Consider the following 19,071-nt stretch of genomic DNA (forward strand, 5'->3'; position numbering starts at 1 on the left):
TGAAAAGTCTATGAAATCCTTTAGGTTATACATATACAATGGGGAAAGTTGACTTTAGTGAAGACAAGCAGGCAGCTAGTTACAATATGTCAGTTGTGCTAAATATTTTCTCAGAAGAAACAGTGGTTGGTGAACAAGTTGGTCAGTGTATAGCTACACCTTCTGAAAATAACTGGCCAGATGGTGCTCCTTTCCTGCCAGTAAATTAAATCTGTCTCAGCTGTTTGATTCCCTGAAATGATTTAACTAGCTTGCTACTATAGTAGAGGCATGGTATGCTCCACTGGTCAAAACTAGCAACAGAGGCTCAATCTAGGTTTTCAAAACCAGCCAAATATCTTTCTGATGGCCAGGATTAAAAGTGCAGTGGTTGCCTTTCCTTGCATGGCTGCTAGCAAATTGTACATTCTATGGGAGGGAGACAGACATTCCTTCAGTAAAATGTATTTGAAGGAAACCACACAAGCAGAAATAGCATTGTCAGTGCAGTTAGGCACTTCTATAGTTTATAATGCCTTTTTAAAGTATTATACAATCAGTCATGCTGGTGGCTAACATAGAAGCTTTCATAGACTATGATTGCAGAAAAGGCTCATTAAGTCCATTTAATCTGCACAATTTAATTCCAGCTGAAATGCCATTGATGTAGGGTTAGGTTTCATGCTATCCTAACAAAGAGTGATGAAGAATTGTTTATTAGAGATGTGCATTAGCAGATACCAAACGTTTTCTTCCTGAGTTATTTATTTGTTCTTAAGACAGTCTTCCATAACTTTGCCTTCTTTCTGCAAGAGCCAGAAGGCAATAACCATCCCTATTTTCCACTTTCAACCTTCTTTCTCAGAATTACTATTTTTAGATCTAAAACTGGAAATATAAACATATCAAATTGACTAACTTCATTTGCTATAGCAATCCATACATGATGATAAAAATTTAAATAGGAATGTACTGTGTTTCCTTAAACAAAAAAATAAATAACAAAAGAAAGAAAGAATGCACTTTAATCCCTGGAGCTCAATACATGACAATCTAATCATCCAGAAAAGGTAACAGTTGACCCATGATACAAAGTCTGAATAAGATTAGACCAGTTCTAAGTTATTCTTTCCTCTACAAGTATCTACATTTGGTCAATTTTATAATATTTTAGCCTCTCTGCAATTCTGACTGAACTCATTCCTACTCTGCACTATTTTAGTGCAACATTTAAGCAAAGAAGGTTAGATGATCTGCTCTTTGAGTGATATGAGGCAGTTGAGAAAGAAAAATAGGCAGGCAGGAATACTGAGAAAAGTACAAAAGTAAAGGGGCTAAACATTATGGTCCTTATTTTAGAACTCTTATTTGTGATTTAGGGACTTTTTTTTACTAAAGCTTGGTGCACACTAACTGAATTAGTGCTAAACTTTAATAAAAGGGCCCATTAGATGTTTAAATTTGGCACAAAATCTTCTACCTATGATAAATGCTTTAAAATCTGATTTTAGAAAGCTGGGATTTACATAAGGCACTCATTTTCAAAGCACATGGACATCTCAAAAAGCTGAAATGGAAGTCAGCGTGATTGAAACATCCAAATCCCAATTTTGCAAAGTAGAATAGGGACGTCCAACTTTGCAGTATGTCCAAATAGCAAAGAGGTGTGTTCAGGGCATAAGAACATAAGAACATAACATAAGAACATAAGCATTGCCATACTGGGAAAAGACCAAGGGTCCATCAAGCCTAGCATCCTGTCTCCGACAGTGGCCAATCCGGGCCTCAAGAACCCGGCAAAAACCCAAAAACAAAACAAAAATTTAAATTAATAATGTCCAATGGACTTTTCCTTCAGGAATCTGTCCAAACCCCCTTTAAACTCAGCAAGACCAACTGCTGTCACTACATTCTCCGGCAACGAGTTCCAGAGTCTAACTATGCGCTGAGTAAAGAAAATCTTTCTCCTATTTGTTTTAAATCTACCACATTCTAGCTTCATCTTATGTCCCCTGGTTCTATTATTGTTAGAAAGTGTAAACAAACGCTTCACGTCTGTCCGCTCCATTCCACTCATTATCTTGTAGACTTCTATCATATCACCCCTCAGCCGCCTCTTCTCCAAGCTGAAAAGCCCTAACCGTCTTAGCCTTTCCTCATAGGGAAGTCCTCCCATCCCTTTTACCATTTTCATCGCCCTTCTCTGCACCTTCTCCAATTCCTTTATATCTTTTTTGAGGTGCGGCGACCAGAACTGAATACAATACTCGAGGTGTGGTCTCACCATGGAGCGATACAATGGCATTATAACATCCTCATGTTTGTTTTCCATCCCTTTCCTAATAATACTCAACATTCTGTGGGCTTTCTTAGCCACCGCAGCACACTGAGCAGAAGTTTTCAACGTCTTATCCATGATGACTCCCAGATCCCTTTCTAGGTCTGTAACTCCTAACGCGGAACCTTGCATGACATAGCTGCAATTCGGGTTCCTCTTTCCCACATGCATCACTTTGCACTTGTCAACATTGAACTTTATCTGCCACTTGGACGCCCAATCTCCTAGTCTCACGAGGTCCTCCTGTTATCTTTCACACTCCTCCTGCGACTTGACGGCCCTGAATAACTTTGTGTCATCTGCAAATTTAATTACCTCACTAGTTACTCCCATCTCTAGGTCATTTATAAATATGTTAAAAAGCAGCGGTCCCAGCACAGACCCCTGAGGGACCTCACTAACTACCCTTCTCCATTGAGAAACATCCAAGTTACAGAAAGGTGCTCTGATTGAGCAGCTGTTCACTGGAAGGACAGTGGCTGCTGTCTCCTTTCCTCTCCCATGAACTTGAAACTGAAAGGAATACTAAGCTTTATGACAACTTCAGGTATTATGGGCATCCTTAGCAAAGCAGGAAGGAAGGAAGGAAGGCTGAAGAGTAGCCTAGTAGTTAGCATTGTGGGCGTTAAACTAAGGGACCTAGGCTCAAATCTTACTTTAACACTTTTTATTTATTGTGAGCCTCCAGAAATAGAAAAATACTATACCTAAATACAGAAGACATTTGTAGACCTGAAGAATATTGAAGTGTTATACATTCAGATATGGTATATATTTTTGTGTTCCTGGAGGACTCACAATTGCACAAACAAAAAGTTAAAGTGAAATTTGAACCCAGGTCCCTTAGTTTACACTCCACCGCACTAATCACTAGGCTGCCTCTCTGCTCTGCTTGGTTGTTTGTGTGACCATTTCCTAAGAATGTTTCTATACAGGCATGATGTCCCTTGTTTTTCCCAGTTCACAATTTGGATGTTTCAGTTTGTAAAATTGATGTTCATGCTGGACATTTTCAGCGTATCGATATCCATCTCACGTATTTTTGAATAAGCTTTACCTTGTTTGAAAATAAATGTGAGATGGACGTCCAGAATGTTCTGACTTGGACATCCTTATTCTGATTTGGATGTTCTTTTGAAAATGCCCCTCCAGATGTCTCAATCATCATTAAATGCATATGGGGGTGAGATTTGGGTAGGACTAAGGTGGGACAAAGGCAGGACTAAAACATAAACTTGTATTCCCCACTTCAGAAGAGGACTGCAAACTTATATCAAAACAAATGGATGTTAGGATTTACACTTGCTCCCAATTATGTCTACAGTTTGTAAAAGAGCTGTAGCTGGCTGTGAAATGTAGCACTTGGGGTTGGTACCGCACAGTAGTTGCATGACTGCTGATAGTGAAGCTTCACTTTCCAAGGTACATAAGTATTCCCATACTGGGACAGACTGAAGGTCAATCAAGCCCAGCATCTTGTTTCCAGCAGTGGCCAATCCAGGTCACAGTACCTGGCAAGATCCCAAAAAAGTACAATACATTTTATGCTGCTTATCCTAGAAATAATAATTCAAACAAAGAAAAATGGCTAAGCTCTACCTTAATGTTATTGTAAAATACGCAAATCTAGATAAGGAGAGCACGTTGTCACAACATGAATATATTATGTATAAAGGGGACGTCTCATACAGTCACATAGACACTTAATAGTGTCTGGCTTATGTTGAGCCGATATATTTGTGACGACATATAATCATTGACTGCCCCCAACCTCCAATGGTGCACGATATTTGCTTTTCGTGAGATTGCTCGTGTTCAATTTCTAAATGTACGTGTCTTAATATCACACTGTGTCCATATCAATTTTTTTATAGTTGTTTTTTTGTGCACCCATAGAGTTCTAGATCTTCAAAAACTATATCACTGTTGTAGTCAACTAAATCAATGAAAGCAAAAGCATATATATATAACTTATCTTAGTCTTCTTAGAAGCTACGAGTCACTTTATTTTGCTTTAAATCCAACGATAAATGTGTCTCTCATGCTTCATAGACTTCGCTTATCGAGTCCTGATCAGATCTCTGGGATCAATGCCCATCCGACAGGAGCCTGTTTCGCAATTATTTGCTTTGTCAAGGGCAATAGGCATATATCTGTTAAAACACGGAGAACATGTACTTAATTCACCAATCTGCTTATTTTTGCTTAATTTTTACATACCATGTATATCTATGGCGTCTGGTCTTACTTTGACGGCACTCAATATAGGCAGGATCTGATGAAAAATGGTGCTGGCGTTCGTCTTTTCAAACACGTAAGCTCCACCTACCAATCATGACGTGGGCATCAGCTGAACATGATGGCCATTACAAGAAACAATTCCAATGTAAATGAGTGTTAAGACCATGGGGTTCTAATGTATCAAGGCGATAAATCCAACGTGTCTCCCTTTGTAGCAATAGCCTATCAATATTACCACCACGGGCGTTGGGAATAATGCAATCAATAACCATACATTTTAAAGACTCACTAGAGTGTTGTTTGCTAATACAATGTTGTACTAGTGGGGCACCCGTAGTGTTGGCTGCTATACACGATCTGTGCTCAACCATTCTCGCGATTAACGATCTTTTGGATTTGCCAATGTATATCTTCTTACAGGGACATATGATGTAATATATGATGTATGTTGTGCGACATGTGGTTTGGTGTTGCAGTTGATATGTTACACCATTGTGGCAAAACTGAGTAGATTCTATGGTTAGGGCACAAGTTTTACAGCCTGTTTTGTTACATTTGGTATGGCTGCCTTGTTGTCTGTTGGGAGCCAATACAGTTGTTGGGAGATCCGCTGGACTCAATATTTCGCTTTTATCTTTATATTCAAGCTCATAACACCCACATAACAGAACTAACTCCCACAACCAAGTATTATAAAATAAAGTGCTTATTTAGTTACAATAACAACAAAGATCATATGCAAAAAAGGCATGAATAAAGAGATGGGAAGTCTTATCATAGAAACAGCTCAGAGTAAACACACATTACCCTAGATGGAGTTCTCATCCAATCAAACTATTCTTTTCAATACAGCTCTACACAAAAGTATATGACACACATACGACCAGATGCAGACTTCTAACAGATGGTAGCGTGTTCCTCAGATGATCAGTCATTTGCAACACAGTACTGCTCCTCAGATGGAATGTCAACATAGCAGCCTTTGCCTATTAGAGCTCCTTTTTTATACAGAAATCATGGGCTGCAGCTGTGCTAATGACGTGCATTCTGACCTTGTTGGTGATGCACACGTAACATTTTCATTCCCATTGTTGTAACTTCAGGGGACCCAACATTGTCTCACTGGCACCACATTGAAGGGGTCAGCTTGAAAAGGAGGTAGGGTTTCATAAACACTGTGTAGTTTTGCCAGCCACAGCATCTCTCTGGCTGGTCTGGCCATGATGTCAGTTCTGATGAAAATATTGTTATTCTGGTAAACTGGTGTCCTTGGCAGCATTCTTTTGTCTGTACGCAAGGTCGAGGCTCATTAAACAATAGGCTTTAGCAGTAAAAGATAAAAAGTCAGGGTCTGTCTTCTAAAGTCAGGTTGTTAATACCGGATAATGCAATGTATTATAATCCTATATATCTTTGTTATATAGGAACACATATAGTGCTGTATATAATGCTTCATAATGCTTGTTTTGTTTCTATGTACCCCCTCCCTTTCAAGGGTTCATCTCTAAGGGGAACTGAGCAGATTGAAACACCAGCTAAACAAAAAACAGTACATTTACTCAGTCACAACAAATGTCCTTCAATGTTTCACTAAGAATGATAGATTATATTCATGCATCTAAGCTTAATAAATGAGTAACAGACAACATAGCAATCAAGCTCCAAACAATAGCTTAAAATAATAATAGACATACAAGTATGTAAATTTATTGTATTTGAATATAGGATTATGTAATGAAGCAAGAACATTAAATTGCATGTGATGATGTTCATCAGAAAATGTGACTAATAGGCTTATTTTAGAAATTGATCGCCGGCATAAATTGAGAGATGGCCGGCGATCTCTCAATTGCGGTGAAATCCGTATAATCGAAACCTGCTTTTTTGACAGCATTGCTGCTTTCCCGTCGCCGAGCCGGCAAAAGTTCAAGGGGGCGTGTCGGTGGCGTAGCGAAGGCGGGACATGAGTGGGCATGGGCGTGGCTACCAGATGGCCGGCTTTCGCAGATAATGAAAAAAAAAGCGGCGTTAATCAGTATTTCGCCGGGTTTACTTGGTCCTTTTATTTTCACGACCAAGCCTCAAAAAGGTGCCCCAACTCACCAGATGACCACCAGAGGAAATGGGGAATGACCTCCCCATACTCCCCCAGTGGTCACCAACCCCCTCCCACACTAAAAAAATAAAAATAAAAACCTTTTTTACCAGCCTGTATGCCAGCCTCAAATGTCATACCCAGCTCCCTGACAGCAGTATGCAAGTCCCTGGAGCAGTTTTTAATGGGTGCAGTGCACTTCAGGCAGGCAGACCCAGGCCCATCCCCCCCTACCTGTTACACTTGTGGTGGTAAGTGTTGAGCCCTCCAAACCCCCCAAAACCCACTGTACCCACATGTAGGTGCCCCCTTCACCCATAAGGACTATGGTAGTGGTGAAAAGTTGTGGGGAGTGGGTTTTGGGGGGATTTGGGGGGCTCAGCACCCAAGGTAAGGGAGCTATGCACCTGAGAAGTATTTGTATATTTTTTAAAAATTTTTAGAAGTGTCCCCTAGGGTGCCCGGTTGCTGTCCTGGCATGTCAGGGGGACCAGTGTACTACAAATGCTGGCTCATCCCACGACCAAATGCCTTGGATTTTGCCGGGTTTGAGATCGCCGGCATTTTTTTCCATTATCGCTGAAAAACAAAACCGGCCATCTCAAAGCCGGCAAACTCTGGCATTTGGCCGGGCTAAACCGTATTATCGAAAAAAAGATGGCCGGCCATCTTTTTTGATAATACGGTTCTGGCCAACTGTTGCACCGCCGCCAAAATAGATCGCCGGCGATCTATTTTGCCAGCGACGTTCGATTATGCCCCTCTAAGTGACTTAGAAATGCATAAGCAAATGTCCATGGAAGTCAAATGTCTTTGTCTCTGGAAGTCAGATGCTTGCAGTCTCAATAACTTGGAAGCTCATGAAGGAAAAGTCACTTTGTAGCAAAGCGCTGCGACAAATGAGTGATGAACCACAGCGTTGAAGTATTTGACATACTACTTTAGTGTCCTTTAATATCCATAGCATGGGCTGCAGGCAGTGTATGGCTGTGCTGAAATGCTGAAAGAAGTGATGGTACCAACAAGAATATACTACATGTATGAAATATAATCCGATGTGTGATAAGAAAGTAAATTACCTTTCTACTACCTAATACCGACTACACGTATATGAACTAATATAACACAAAAAATCTTTTATTTAGGAAAAACTAAGTCTAGATATCATAGGTAAATACATATATGTATAACGAACAAGTCTGTATGATACCTAAGGAAGACAGGTATAAAGGGTTTGTGTACCTAAGCTAAACCTATTATGGTAATAGGTATATATGAGTAATGTAGAAAGGAAACCAGTACCTCCTTTGTTTAGGAGATATGTAAGTACATATATTATTTAGGATAACAAGTCTGAAATGCATGCATATAACTTTGAAATTGTACTGGAATTTAAATTTCAAAAGGAGTGGAGGAGTGGCCTAGTGGCTAGGGAGGTGGACTTTGGTCCTGAGGAACTGAGTTCAATTCCCACCTTAGGCACAGTCAGCTCCCTGTGATTCTGGGCAAGTCACTTAACCCTCCATTGCCCCATGTAAGCTGCGTTAAGCCTGCCATGAGTGGGAAAGTGTGGGGTACAAATGTAACAAAAAAATAAAAGGTGCACCATAGCTTTAACATAAAAACATTTTTATATTGTCACTTTTGGACCTTAAGGTATAAAAATGAGTCATGACTTGATTTGTTTGCTGGCAAAATCATAATGGTAAAAAGGGGTTTCCCATTGGCAGTAATGACTTTATGTCCATGCCAGGACTCCTGGGCACAAGCCCTACCTTTAAATAAAGGTTGCAAAAGTGTTTTTTATTTATTTTGCAATGAGCTGGACAGTATAAACTTAAAAAGAAAACATATACACAAGGAAAAACAATAATACTGTTCTTAAAATAGCATTAAAAGTGTTTACTGGGTATGAATTGTTTAGTCCTGGGACTACCCAGAGGTTAGTGTTGGACATGACACTTTAATGTTAAAGAGAGTTAGGGGGTCTTTTACTAAAGCTTAGCTCGAGTTATCTGCAGCATGGCCTATAGGAATAAAATAGGCCCTACTGCAGATAACTCGAGCTAAGACCCCCTTAGTGAATTAGTAACATAAACTTTTTTCATATCTCCCTTTCAGAGAAGCAGTAAGCTCTTCCAAATCATGAGATGGTTATACCTGCTTTCTGTTTGTAACCCGGAACAAAACAGAACAGTATTGGTGATGTATATGAACTTGATATTGCAGATAACCAGTAATTTCCTTCTTCCCAAGATCAGTGACTTCTGTTGGGAAGTCTCATGCTGAAGTCTGCTTGGTGCTTAGAAGCTAGGTGTTTCTGAAAAATAAATGATGTGCTGAAAGCCCTCAATTTTGGTGGTAACCTGAAAGAAGGGGACAAATTAGGTTACAGGGCACAGAAACAAAGTATCTTAGATCATTGGATTCAAAAGAACTAGCAGAAGGAATAATCAATGACTAGAGCTCACATAGGGTCTAATGATGACCGTTGCAATATAGCCCACCCAGAATAAAAGAACTGAACATTTTCCCTTTTAGCAGTTCCATATGCAGGGTATAGGTCTTCGAGTACATGCCTTTCAATTAATTTACCTGTGACTGGGTGCATTATGCTTATCAAGAAAGGAAAGCTTAGGCCCTCATCAAGACAGCCGGATTTCTGAAAGATAAGACATTACTAGTTCATTCTTAGAACTATACACATTGACATCTCTTCTAGATCCTGATGGGTTTGAGGGGTGATCCATCCCTCCTATACAGGATAGGAATGAAGATATAATTAAGGCATTAACTGCAACAGTTTTTGTTAAGTATATCCAGTGTTTGCAATGTTTTCATTATGTGTAGTCTATAGCCCTTTTATATGCTTTACTCCTGGTAGCAGGTGTTGTGATTACAGTGGGACAGATCCATGGATAGTCACCCCATCCCCTCAAGTTGGCCCTGCATAAGTACCAGAACCATTAAGATGACTGGGTAAAAGCAATCCTGATCACAGGGCATACTCTGGTCCAGCAGCTTCCTTCTCTCTTTCTCCATCATCCCTCCAGTCTAGCAGCTTCCATAATGCCCCCCCCCCCCCACACCCAACACACACTACTACCAGTCTTGCTGATTCCCATTGAAGTAAAAACAGTATAAACGTGCAGAGCCATTGTGACAGACTTCCTGTTTATGAAGGGCAGAACTGGCAGAGCTATCCATGCCTTTATGCCATCTTTTTGCTGGGTAATGGCTTGGCCAGTGGGAGATGGGGGTAATGAAACTACACCAGAAGGGGGAGAGGCCTATGTACAAAAGTTTTCCCAGAGCCCTATAGCTTGATATGTCGGGTTTGCCTTCACTTTTTTGGGAGTCTTTCAGAGGTCTTCTGATGCTATATGTAGCATCTTATGTAGGTTTTTTTTTTTTTTACCTCTTCATTTTGGCTTTTACTCTCGATGTTTGTTTTCTGTACCACTAGTTTTTACAATATGTTCTGTTGGGTCCGTTTTTATCTTTGGATCTTATCACACACAATGAGTGCCTCCCTGCATGCAATAGCTCTCCCCCCCCCCCCCCCCCCCTCAACACACATTCAGGTTAAATCATTGTGAGGTTGCTATGCCAGATGTAGGTGTTGCTTACACAGTTTGCCCTCCTTTCCCCTCCCCTCCCCCTCATTTCTCTTTCCCTTCCCCTACTGACTTCAGATTATAGGTATTTAGACTGACTTTTGATTAAGAATACCTTTTGTCTTGACAGACCAAATGATAACACCATATACATTTGCATAGCAGCCATCGTATACTCAATAGGGAGACACTATTTGTTTCAAAATACAGGATTATCCCTTGTTTCAGATATCGAATATATCTTCATCATTGTGAGTTTCACCTCATTATCAACATACATCAAATCCAAGGTATTGTTTTTATATTGGATTCATTACATTAAATTTTTAATTTTCATGTTTTATTATTTGCTTAAATTGGTGAATTATGTTTTATTTATCACTGGGCCATGTTTATATCTAGATTTATTGTGATTTTTGTTGTCTTAAGAAATATTTATATTTTTACATATGATCTTGGCTGTGTTTATTCTTTATTTTGTTTTAATGGCATTTTAATGTTTTTTATATATTCATACTGTGTCAAGATAATATTGTCTTATTCAATTTTAATATTTTGTTTCATATATATGTTTTTTAGAGACTCCTGAGGAAGACCCTCATGGGCCAAAACATGACTCATGTGGAGGGGCATTTTCGAACAGGGACGCCCATCGCTAAGGGCGCCCATCTCTGAGGACGGCGCGGCGAAGGGGTGGGGCCAACCATATCTTTGAACGAGATGGGCGTCCATCTTTCATTTCGAAAGTATGGTTGGCCCCGCCCAATTCTCGACCTAAATGCTGAGATCGCCGTATGTAGAGATGGGTGCCCTCGGTTTTCCCCTATAATGGAAACCGATGGCGCCCATCTCAAAAACGAACCAAACCAAGGCATTTGGTTGTGAGAGGGGCCAGGATATGTAGTGCACTGGTCGCCCTCACATGCCAGGGCACCAACCGGGCACCCTAGGAGGCACTACAGTGGACTTGGCAAACTGGTCCCAGGTGCATCGCTCCCCTACCTTGGATGCTGAGCCCCCCAACCCCCCCCCCCACAAAACCCACTCCCCACAACTATACACCACTACCATAGCCCTAAGGGGTGAAGGGGGGAACCCACATGCGGGTACAGTGGATTTCTGGTGGGTTTTGTAGGGCTCCCATTTTCCACCACAAGTGTAACAGGTGGGGGGGATGGGCCTGGGTCCGCCTGCCTGAGGTATACTGCACCCACTTAACCTGCTGCAGGGACTTACATACTGCTGTCATGGACCGGAGTATGACATTTGAGGCTGGCATAGAGGCTGGCAAAAAAAGTTCTTAAAGTTATTTTTTTGAGGGTGGAAGGGGGTTAATGACCACTAGGGGAATCAGGGGAGGTGATCCCCGATTCCCTCCAGTGCTCATCTGGGAAGTTCAGACACTTTTTTGTGACTTGAACCTAAATAAAAAGGGACAAAAAAATGCGGACCAAATTTTCGCCAGGGACGCCCATTTTTTTTCCATTATCGGCCGCAGCCAGCCATCTCTTAACCACGTCCCAGCATGCCCCTGCCCCGCCTTCGCTACCCTTCTGACACGCCCCCAGGAACTTCGGCCATCCTGGAGACGGAAAGCAGTTGGGGATGCCCAAAATCGGCTTTCGATTATGCCAATTCTGGCACCCCTGAGAGAAGGGCGCCCATCTCCCGATTTGTGTCGAAAGATGGGCGCCCTTCTCTTTCAAAAATGAGCTGGATAGAGTCTTTGATGTTCAATAAAGTGCAAATTTATATATTGGTTGCATGGAATGACATCCAGATGGAGGTGGTAAAGGCGAGGACTGTATCTGAATTCAAGAAAGTGTGGGACAATCTGTTAGGGAGCAGAAGAGATTGTAGATTTTATGGATAGGCAGACTAGATAGGCCATATAGTCTTTATCTGCCATCATTTTCTATGTTTCTATGATCAGTGTGGTAGTCAGTGCTATGTGAAACCCATCTATAAACTCTGTGTTACATATGTGAGGTAGGAAATCAATTTTCCTGGTACTGGATCAAGTAAAAATGTCTGCTGAACTTGTTAGACTGTATGTAATTAATACTCATATTTAATTCCACCTAACTAAGGCCCTCTTTTATAAAGCTTCGCCAGCAGCTGCCGGTATGGTAAGGTGACACAGCTCATTCACTTTGAATAGGCTGTGTTGGCATTACTGTGTGGCAGCCGCTAGCGCAACATTGTAAAAGGGGGCTGTGAAGAAACAGTATGTTTTAAGCCTGTAAAATGTATTGGATATTTTCCTGTCTTAAATATGTCTGAAGTGTATTTCTCCTGTTTGGCCAGCAGATGGTGCATGTTTATGCTTAAAGCTATTACAGAGGACTAACTTCTCTTTCTTTTATTTGGCACACAGATAATAGGAAGTGCCTGTAGTGATGTAACCAGTTTTTATTTGAAACTTGACTGTTCTGGGATCTGATTGACCTGGAAAGTTTGAAATTACCCAGCAGATGCTGGCTGTTGCTTCAGTTTCAGCCTGGGAGAAGGAGAGAGAGATCGCTTTGAGAAGCTCTGTGAACAGATATATGCCCTGATCTCCCCAGGTACTTTCTAGGAAGTATGCAAGTGTTTAGTTAGTGTTACAATTGATCCATATTTAAGTTACCAGTTATTGTTTAACAATTGCACTATTTTGTTCCACTGTTCAATATTTTTAAGAGAATAAATATAATTGTTCTGTTTGTCTGGAGTGATAAATAATCCTGGTGGTTTGTGTGTTGGGTCTGTGAGTACTTTCTGGGAACTGTGAGACCACTGGGAGTATGGTTCCAGTAACCTAGAAAACACTGGGGATAATTTGAGAGCGGGAGACTCACCCAGAGGTGGTTGTGACCAAGCCAGTGGGAAGAGGGTGCTAGTGTAGAGCACACGAGGCATGTGCAGGCAGACCTGAGCTGTGCTGGGGATAGACCCTATACGTGACTGCGGGGTAACCCCAGGCAGGTGGCTAGGCGTTTTGTGACAGGGGCCTAAAATTCAGAAAAGAGTATATAAGAAAAGATCATATCCTTAAGAAGGGCAAATTTAAAAGGGATTTGAATTTTACCCTTCTTCTTCTGTAGGGAAAAGTAGAAAGTATGTATGCTGTAAATGGCTCATGTACCATTTCCCATAGGGAAAGAGGGCAGTACCTGCAAAGTACGAGGGTTAAAAAAAACTGTATGTCATTAACTGCTGTAGATTTTCAAAGGAATCCTCTCTGGAGAGTTTCCCATTAAAAACTGACTTGCTGAAAATTACCCTAATGATGTAATAGATTTATAAACACCATGCACTGAGAAAACTGTTTGCATATAATTCTGGTACAGAAAAGAAAGCAATTTGCTCTTTTCCTTGTTTATTAATGTAGTATCTTTTACAGACACAAAGAAGATCATACTTCCCTTTGAAGAATGTACTGTGTAGAGAGATGAAGAAAAATCAATGCAGTTGCAGTACTTTCTAAAGCTCCTTCTCAGCATGAAACTTCACAGTTTTTCTTTCTCTTTTTTTTCCCTGTGGTGTTAATGTCATTTTTTATGTACCTGCTTATTCACTAAGTATCATTTCACTTATTCTCTCTGGCCATCCTTATTTCCCACTGTTGTTTCTTATTTTTCCCTCTCCTTCTTCCTGCAAGTTTCACCAGAATTGTATGATGGATTTTCTGTGGTACGTGCACTATAAGCAAGTCCAGGACTCGCTGGGCTTGCTTATAGTGCACGTATCTGCACTATAAGCATCTATCTGCATCCTGCAGAATGTTCATCTGCTCTCCCAATAACAGCGATTAGGTGAATCCCCGCTGGTTGCGGATGGAATGAGGCAGAGTGATAAGGGGAGAAGGTATGCTCTCATGGCTCTGATCAGCTAAAGGAAAGCTCCTCTTCACAGGACACCAGAGTGAAAGTCGTTTAAACATGTGCAGAAGAAATGTTGAGGTAATTACCAAACCCAGGGAGGGGGTCTCTGGCTATCAACAGTATTGCGAATGGATTCGGAAATTCGTTTAGCAGATTAATTGATCGTCTATCTCTGCAGTCTATCCTTTGAAATAAGCCCCGCAGAAATTTTTGCTGAAGGCTGGGAGAAGTAAATTAAGAAGATGTTTTCATTATAGCTGTATATGTGCCTAGCTGCTAGTACCTAAGGCTTACTTTTCTTCTGCTAGAAAACATCAGACAATTAAAAAAAATCACAGGGTTGCCAAAATCCTTGATGGCCTTGAAAAGAATATGTGGATATATGATATGTTTAGAAAACCTGTGTTATCTACCATTTAGTTAAAAAAAAGTGAGAGCATTTTGATTTACAATTTCAATTTTATTAAAATATATGGCAACAAAACAAAAACAAGGTAAAAGTGTGGTTAGAGCAATGGACTGAGAAGCAGGGAAACCAGGGTCAAATTTTAGTTCCTCCAGAATATTCCTCATGCCCTTCGGAAAGTCACATCTCTCTCTCTCTCTCTCTCTCTCTCTCTCTGCCTTAAATACCTAATTGAATAGTAAGCTCTATGACTCAAGCATGTACTCAAGCTGAATACAAATCACTATTTATAGTAATGTATACGGCATGCCTTGTAGTGCTATTCAAATCTATATAAATAATTCTCACCTCCAACATTCTGAAGCTCACTCTGTGGCAGGGAAACACTAAAGCCCTGCACTGTTGGTAGGCTAGGCTGTCAGCACCACTCACTCTCACTCATGCACCACTCACTCTCACTCATAGACCCGCCCTCAGCCACGGCCCATCCACACATAATTCACAACCTCAACGTTCTAATGTAGCCGGAAGCTGCAAAGTCTGCAACTTCCATGGTGGTGTAGATTGAAATTTTTCCCCATGAGTGTCTGCCCTGCCCTTGCGTCAAAACGTCATGAATCGCATCACTGAGCCACCCCACCGTTGTGTCAAACCATCATGACATCGAGGGTGGGTAATGAAAAAAGAAAAAAAAAAAGAGGACTTCGCTCCGCAATGCCACCATGCGGCCCCCTCCAAACATTTCAGGAACAAGGTTAGGACCACACATCACTGTTTTTTTTGCACCACCTGCAGGGGTCCTGTCCTCAAAATTCATAAGCACAATGCCCCCAAAACCTTTTCAGAACCTTGCAATCCTTTGCCGCGATGTTCGTTGCCTGGGAATCCAAAATGGCCACCAACATTGCAGGAGCAGGGAAAGAAGAGAGACTCACCCAAATCTACCACCGTGCTGACAAGCCTTGATGACGAGCACCCCCCAGACAGCCTCCTGATGCTGCTCTTCGCTGCCCACAGCAGGAGCAGCGTTTCAGTATCTCTGCTGCCACAGGTGTGCATTGAACTGTGCTAGCACTTCCCTAGAAGGAAAGATGCAGACTCACAATTGCTAGTATCCAGGCGCCTCAGGAAGGCTGCGCTGCAAAGAGAGGAATCCTCCCACTCTCCTAGGAAGCCCAGAAGCACCACCAGTGCAAATCACCATAGAGAGCTTTTTTTTTTTTTTTTAAAGGACTTGTGAGGAAGGAGACTAAGGTGAAGGGTTGAAGAGGGTATTGTGGGAGGGAGGCAGGATCCTGCAACTGGGAGGGATGGAGGGAGGCAGGGAGGGGGGTGAGGACTTTGCAACTGGGTGGGAGGGAGGGGGAGGAAATACCCTAGAACTGGGACCCCAAACCCTGGAACTGGGAGGGAGGGGGGAGAGGACCCTGGAACTAGGAGGTAGGGAGGGCACCCTGGAACTGGGAGGGGGCAGGAAAACTGTTCAATTGGGAGGGAGGGGAGGGGGGGCCCTGGCACGGCCCTTGGCACACACTCTCATTCTCACACACACACTTTCGCACCCAGTCTCACTCTCTCTGTCACACACATTCATACACACATTCACTCTCTATCACACACTCACTCTCACACACACACTTCCAGGAAAACCTTGCTAGCACCCATTTCATTGCTTTCTGAAATGGGCCTTTTATCTTAGTAATAACTATAAATCCTGATTTGCCATTGTCATTTTCAGGTCACAAACTTAGAAATCTGCCCAGCACTGACCTTACTTCCCAACTACAGAAAGTGACATCAAAGCCCACTCAAGCCTATCCATATCTGTCTACCATATTCAGGACACTAAGAGGGGCATAATCGAATGGGGTGCCCACGTTTTACTGAGGGTGTCCTCGCAGGATGGCCCTGCGAAGGGGCGGGGAAACCCATATTATCGAAACAAGATGGGCGTCCATTTTTTGTTTCGATAATACGGTCAGGGACACCCAAATCTCAACATTTAGGTCGACCTTAGAGATGTTCGACCTAAATGTTGAGATGCGTGACCTTAGAGATGGTCGTCCTCGATTTTCGGTGATAATGGAAACCGAGGACGCCCATCTCAAAAACGACCAAATCTAAGGCATTTGGTCATGGGAGAAGCCAGCATTCATAGTGCACTGGTCCCCCTGACATGCCAGGACACCAACCGGGCACCCTAGGGGGCACTGCAGTGGGCTTCACAAATTGCTCCCCGGTGCATAGCTCCCTTACTTTGGGTGCTGAGCCCCCCAAAACCCACTCCCTACAACTATACACCACTACCATAGCCCTCAGGGATGAAGGGGGGCACCTAGATGTGGGTACAGTGGGTTTCTGGTGGATTTTGGAGGGCTCATATTTACCACCACAAGTGTAACAGGTGGGGGGGGGGGATGGGCCTTGGTCCGCCTGCCTGAAGTTTACTGCACCCACAAAAACTGCTCCAGGGACCTGCATACTGCTGCAATGGACCTGAGTATGACATTTGAGGCTGGCATAGAGGCTGGCAAAAAATATTTTTAAAGTTTTTTTTAGGGTGGGAGGGGGTTGGTGACCACTGGGGAAGTAAGGGGATGTCATCCCTGATTCCCTTCGGTGGTCATCTGGTTAGTTCGGGCACCTTTTTGAGGCTTGGTCGCAAGAAAAAATGGACCAAGTCAGCCAAATGCATGACAGGGACGCCCTTCTTTTTTCTATTATCGGCCGAGGATGCCCATCTCTTAAGCACGCTCCAGTCCCGCCTTCGCTATGCTTCCAACATGCATCCGTGAATTTTGGTCGTCCCCACGATGGAAAGCAGTTGAGGATGCCCAAAAATCAGCTTTCGATTATGCCGATTTGGGTGACCCTGAGAAAGGACACCCATCTCCCGATTTGTGTTGGAAGATGGGCGCCCTTCTCTTTCAAAAATAAGCCTGTAAGATTGCCCTATCTTGTCATATTCAGGACATAAACCAAAGAAGTCTGTCCAGCCCAGTGGCGTACCTAGGAGGGCTGACACCCGGGGCGGATCGCCGATGCTCCCTGCCCCCCCCGGGTACAGCACCCCCCCCCCCCGGAACAGCGCAACGCCCACCCCGGTGAAAGAACCCCCGATCCCCCGGCGAAAGACCCCCCCCGGGTGCACGCCGCTGGGGGGGGAGGTGTCGCGCGCCTGCCGGCTCTTCGTTTTCATGCTCCCTCTGCCCCGGAATAGGAAGTAACCTGTTCCGGGGCAAAGGGAGCATGAAAACGAAGAGCCGACAGGCACGCAGCACCCCCCCATAGCGACGTGCACGTGGGGCGGACCGCCCCCCCCCCCTTGGTACGCCACTGGTCCAGCTTAGCATATATTTTCAAGACAGGTCCTCAGGGAGGGGCATGGGTGTGTCATAAACATGGCTGACATTTACATCATTAACTTACAGAATAGTGTAATTTAACCCTAGAACGCATATTGGGGGCCTTTTAGGCCCCCATGCTTACATTTTTGCTATTATCTGCAAAATTACTTTAGTTAGAATTTTGAAACTCAAGGTATTCCTCAAGTATGTCATTGTTGATAATATCCAGTTGTTCATATAATTTTTTTTCATAGGCATTATGGTGTAACAATGCTTGTTTGGTGAAAACTACATCTGTACGAATTGGGGGCCTTTTAGGCCCCCGCTGTTTTTATCATGTTCTCAGAAGTGTTTGTGTCTCAAGTTACTTTATTTGTACTCAGTAATGCTGGTGGAGGGGCCAGGGTGTGGATAATAACATGTGAGGATGTCATGTGATTTTTGGAGGGAGTGATAAGGCCATGACATCACCTCAGGTCCTCTGAACACTGAGGACAGTATACACTGTGAGCTAATTGCTGAAGGACCTGTGATAAGATAAGCTGTTGAGAGGAAATCTGTTTCATTTTCTAACATCTAGTCAGCAATGGCACAGTCTTCCTCCAAGTGTCTGACTGACCAAGAGATTGAAGCGATTATGTTTCAAAGCGATGATGAAAGTGAACTATCTTTGTCTGATGAAGAATATCTGCCACCAGCTAATCAAACATCCTCATCCAGTGATTCTTCTGATGATGAAGAAGTGAATCTAGTGGATCCTCAAGAAGTGATAAGTAGAACATCCAAAACGAATGTTTTTTGGGACAGTAATCCTACATTAGTCGGACGTACTCCAATACACAATATTGTGAGACAGGCTCAAGGAGCTGTGGGAAGTCCCAGTTACTTTACCCCTAAAGATGTATTCTGTACTTATTTTTCTGACAATATTGCAGAAGAGGTCCTATTATGTTCAAACCTAGAAGGAAGACGTATCGCTTCAGCAAAAAATAAGTCCTGGAAAAATATCTCAAAAGAGGAACTTTATGCATATATTGGACTTTTCCTGCTGGCAGGGAGTCAAAAATCGTATGATGTCCCAATACGAGAATTATTTCTGGACCCACTTTCTGATCCACACTATAAGGCGACAATGTCAGTGGGCAGATATGAGGAAATTAGAAGGATCATTCGCTTTGATGA

The sequence above is a fragment of the Microcaecilia unicolor genome, chromosome 2 (assembly GCF_901765095.1).
Source record: "Microcaecilia unicolor chromosome 2, aMicUni1.1, whole genome shotgun sequence".
Lineage (NCBI taxonomy): Eukaryota > Metazoa > Chordata > Amphibia > Gymnophiona > Siphonopidae > Microcaecilia > Microcaecilia unicolor.